The sequence below is a fragment of the Rattus norvegicus genome, chromosome Y, assembly GCF_021556685.1.
Source record: "Rattus norvegicus strain SHRSP/BbbUtx chromosome Y, alternate assembly SHRSP_T2T, whole genome shotgun sequence".
Taxonomy (NCBI): Eukaryota; Metazoa; Chordata; class Mammalia; order Rodentia; family Muridae; genus Rattus; species Rattus norvegicus.
The window spans coordinates 505,394-510,813 of record NC_141555.1 but is presented as its reverse complement, the minus strand read 5'-3'; positions in this window follow the sequence as shown (position 1 = coordinate 510,813).

Sequence of the window (5,420 nt, the reverse complement as noted above, 5' to 3'; positions counted from 1 at the left end):
CGTAAAATTACATACTAGTAAAACTAAGTCAAAATAGTGGAATTCTTAGGAGAGTGTTTATGTGCAATATAAAGGAGCAGAAAGCTAGCAGAACTATTGAGTTAAGGGTTAACTTGATTCTTTCTGACTACTGCCTGGCAGTTTTGTCTGTCATTTATCATTAGAGCTTCCCAGGAAAATGCAACAAGCTGAGCTCGGAGCTCTGAGCTCTGAAGTATAGTAGGTCGAAAGTTAGAGTTTAACTAATGATAAGTTTGCAATTGTTATTATTTTGGTCACAGGCCTGAGAATAGGGAAAGCTTGAAACTTTGGGTAACAACTGTAATTCTTAATTCTTTGTGCAATGTGGTTATTCTTTTGAATTTGATTTGGCAATGATTGTGCAATGTCTTTTCTTTAAACCTGCTTTTGGAGTAACATTAAAATAGTGGGGTAAGAAAGAGGCGAGAGAGAACGAGAGGAGCATGTGAAGCTAAGCGTGAGTGAAGAGAGAGTGTGAAGAGTGAATGAAGAGAGAATGTGAGGTGTGTATGAAGAATGTGTGTGTGAGTGAAAGGAAAGTGCATGTGATGTGTGTGAGATATGTGTGAGGTGTGTATGATGAGTGTATGTGAGAGTGAAAGAGGAATTAAGACATCTGTGTATGTGTGTGTGAGTTTGAGAAAAGAAAAGTACAGAGGAGAAAAGAAGAGCATACAAGAAAGTGCAGAGTGTGCAGCCTCAAGCTGCAGGTGTATGTGTGTTTGTGTGTTTGTGTGTGTGTGTGTGTGTGTGTGTTTGTTTGTGTGTGTATGAGAGAGACAGACAGACAGACAGACAGAGACAGAGAGACAGAGAGGGAGAGAGAGAGATGGAGGAGGAGAAGAAGAATGAAAGGAAGAAGAGGAAGAAGAGGGAGGGAGGAGGAGGAAGATGATGAAGACAACAAAGAAGAAGAATTGAAGAAACTTTAAGCATTGAAAAATTGCCTGTCGGTTTGTACTCCAAAGTAGTCTTTTATACTTTTTCCCCTGCTTCCAGTTGAGAACTGTCATTCAGAATTGAGGCTGGACCCTGACAATAGTCAGAGACGGCCAGCTGCACTTGGCTCTGGATGGTTGCTAAATGCTCTGAGCACAATTCTGTGTGCCTGCCTGCCAGCCTATCTCCATCATAGTCAAGGACGCCAGCCCTCTGGTACTGTGAGCTCCCAGTGAATCAATCTTAGCTTCTTGAGGTACCTTGTTCATGGGGTACTTCATGACAATACAAGGATAAGAAAGACACTGGAATTTAGTGTGGCTTCAGATGTCACATGCGTACTTGTAACTATTGCAATAGTCTTCTGCATGACTTCAGAACCTCTGTGAGTTCATATGTGCAGCTGCCCTGCTGTATGAGAAGGAATACCATTGACCTGTAGCCATCCACATCCTCTGGCTCTCATATTCTGTCTTTTCCACCCCTACCATTCCACAATGGATCTCTGATCCTTGGAAGGCAGAGTGCAGTCTAGAAGTTTTCCACTGGCTTTGCTGCAACTGGTGAGTCTGACAAAAGCCACCTAATGGGTTAAGAGACTTGAGAGATGGCTTCGTGGTTAAGAGTGATTTGTGTTCTGACACAGGAGTTTGGCATACAAATGCCTGTAGGAATTCCAGCTCCAGGGGACCCAACACTCTCTGCTGGCTTATGCTGGCACCTAAGACATATGCCCCAACCATGCACAGCCAGGCAATTAAGCACTTGACTAAAGGTTTTTAAAAAGTCCTGCTACTCTAAAAGAACACAGTCTTTGTTGTGATACTGTCTGCCTCTCTGCCTTCTTAGTAGTCTTCTAAATAAAACTTTTTCTTTCTCCAACAACTGCCCTGGCTGTTTGCCCTTTCTAGCTGACAAGGAGTAAATGAACTTAGGTTTGTGATTATAACACTGGCAGCAGGTGACAACAGTCCCCAAAGTATATCATGGACTTGCATAGAGAAGCAAAACACACAAAGTCAAAAAGCAAACAAGCTATAAAACACCAAACCAACGGGCGCAAAGAGCTATTCTCCAGGTTTTTCAACTGCAATGGCTGAGCCCAAATGAATGATTTTTTCTTTTGAATGTCAAGTGACATCTGATATCCTTTGTTTAGACAGGCTGACCCCCTGCCATTGTGACAGGGGACAAATGAATGATTTTAGAAAAGCAAATGTGTGCTGCATAACCATATAACAAAAGCTAGGTATGGATTTTGAGCACCTCACTACACTTTCACCACAGAACTGGCATCCACACCAATGTTTATCACGCCCTTGTGAGGCAGAGGAGGGGAGGAAGGCTAAGACTAGCCTGGAATTCATAGCAAGACCCTGCCTCCAATTCAAACAAACAGGCCCTTGATAAGTAGTGTGAAATCACATGGTTTTATATTCTTTTTATAAAGTGAAGAGCTTGCACAGCGTACATAGTTGGTGTCCAAGTTTAAGTACCTCTTGGGTTAACGTCCATGGTCATCTATTGCTTCAGTGTCACACTTGGAATCCAAACCTAGTTTTCCCTTCTGTTCAGGCCAAATAGTAGTTATCAAGTTTTAATTCACTGGCTCCCTGAAGACTCCTGGAGGTATGGGTACACAGAGAGGCAAGGAATGGTTCTTTCAGTAAACTAGATGTAGCCTAAGGTAAGGTAAGTAGCGTCTGGACCTGTCACATTCCAATCTCTGCACAGGAAACACAGCTTCTTTTCTAACATTGACCCCACAATCGCCTAAAACTCATACTGATTGTGGCCAGTATGAGTCACACAGTGAGTCTGAGGCCAGCCTACAGTGCATAGTGAGAACTTGCCTCACTGGTGCTCATAGGCCTCACTGGGTTTACAGGAGATGCTAGGCCTCCTCTTCTCTCTCTTAGCTGGTGTCTGGTACATGTTGGACTCAGCACTCTGTTACACATTTTACAGGGGAATATCAGGAAAGGGGGAAGCAACCTCTAGCCCAAGATTGTTTATTGGATGAGGCATGTGTACTTGGCCAATGAGATGTGAAGTTTGGTTCCACCATACAGACAGAGAGAGGGGGCAGACATTTCTCCCCATGGGAGGACTGTAAAACCCACTCTCTTGCCCCTAAACCAATGTTCCAGAGACGTTTTTGCCCCTGGTCTCCATGACAGTGTGTACACATTCCCTTTCTGCAGAACTCGGTGCTGAGAATGACTTTTTCTTTCATCAGTCTCTGAATTTGTTACTGTTTTATTCCCAACAGAGATTAAGTGCACATGGGAGAGAGCACAATATTGTTACCCTGTGTACTTTTGTATTTTGATGGCTTAATGGGGAGAAGAACTGGACAGATGGGACTCAGAGATACATTTAAGGGTGCTTGTTGTACCATCCTGAGTGTAAGAAAAGTAAGGCAGAGAGGCAGAATGACTCCATCTCAACAGGCTGAGACTGTTTTGTTGCAATAGTGAGTGGCGTCAACCTTTTCCTGGGATGAACGTTGAGTGCACTTAGTGGCGTGAAGGAAAATATTTTTATACATAAACACATACTTGGGTAGCTACCAGGAACTTCCAGCTTGTGTGTACTCTGTGTGTGTGTGTGTGTGTGTGTGTGTGTGTGTGTGTGTGTGTGTGCGTGTGTGTGTGTGTGTGTGTGTGTGATTTGAGTGGAATCTGTGTAGTTTGCTTTTGAGGCCCAGACATATTGTTTCTGCAGGTGGACAGAAATGAGCAGGCAGGATGGACCTAAGTCACTCTTTTTGACTGAGGGTTGTTGACCCTTACATCTTGACTTGATTCCTCATGACCTGAGGCTATTATCATTATCCAACATAACCCAATTCTGGAAGGGTAAAAAGAAGATGGGAGAGGGGTCATAGTTTCATGTGAGTGGGAAGGCCGGGTGGCAAGTGGGGATGGGACACCATCCATCTAGAGGAGTCAAGGAGATGGGTATGTTCTGAATGGTGGAAGGAGCATGCTGAGACCCTTCCAGGTAGGATAGGCAGGGACTGTGAGGTTTGGACCATAAAGGACTCTGTGACCCTCTGAGCAGTGCAAGCTTGTAGTCTACATTGGAGAAACTTGGTGAGACAGCAGAAAGAACCGGAAACAAAGAGTGAAGTTAGCACAAATCATAATGTTAGTACCTGACTAGGAAGCAAAACCATCACTTGGCAGTCAGGTAAATGCTGTCTGCCCCTTTTCTGTTTTTAATTCTGTTCAGTGATGGCTTAGCTTTCTCTGGTACTTGGCCAGATCGGTCACAGAAAGCCAGCATCCTTCCTCTAGCAAGGCAGAGACACCTTCCTTTTCGGCAATCATTACATCTAATGCATTGCATTTTGGGAGGAACACTGCAGCCAGGCAATCTATTTGGTTCAGTAAGGTGACTATACTTTGCTGTACCAAAGTCAGGTCTTCCTTTGGCTGTCTTGTACCGCTTGGAGCTCAATTGCTCGTACGTGGGTGCCTCTTAATGCCTCGTGCTGGTGAGATCCACTGGGAGAGCTGCTTACATGGAGGGTTTCTTTGGGTATGAGGTGAATTTCAGTAGGGTGAAGACCGTGTAAAAGTGTGAAAATGCAGATGATAATGAGGAAAGGAGTGATCCAGGGAAAGAGACAGACTGAGAGAGAACTCATGGCCCATGCATAAAAGGAGGCTTGTGGTTGTATTTTTGTCTGTCCTTGTGTGTTTCAACCACCTTTCAAACCAGTTAGGGTTTGTTGGTGCATGAGCAGCATTGTTGGATGAAGAGGGCACCGATCCTCTCTTTAGCAGTAGTCAGATCTAGTCTTGGGGTAGATATTGCAGCAGCCATGGTTCTGAAGGGCTAGAAACTTCTCTAAGGTTTTTGAGAACTGGTGAAGCAGAGACATTAAAAGGATATAGTTCACCTGTTTTAGCTCTGAGACCTGAAAACAGTGCTCAGTGTGGCCAAAAGAGTGAAGAGGTGGATCCAGGAGTCAGAGGTTGCCAGAATTGCCTTTAGGAGTTTAGCATGCAGATTCCTTTTTGAGCTGGCAAAAGGGACTGTGTAGAAAGGGCAGCAGCTGTTGCACACTAAAATAGTGTCTGCTGAAACATTGAAAGAATGGTCCAATGTGAGCAATGCCTTGGGGACTGTGAGAGATGATATCGGAAAAGGGCAGAGGACCTTATTTTCCCCCTCATGTCCACTTTGTCCCCTAGATTGTTGTTGGATGTGATTTTGTGCCTCCTGTGACAAACATTTTCATTCAATTCATAAGGCATGTTTTATTCTTGTTGGATGTCAGTCCACAGCTATAGGTTCCAATCTGGTCGGTGTACTTGAATCTAGACTTGGCCTTCTGCTTTGCTTTCATGCTTTCCCAGATATAATCTACAGTACATGCCAGGCAGTTGTGTTTAACTTTGGTCTGTCCAGACCGAGATCTGGGAAATTGCTGCTCTTGTTAATATTTT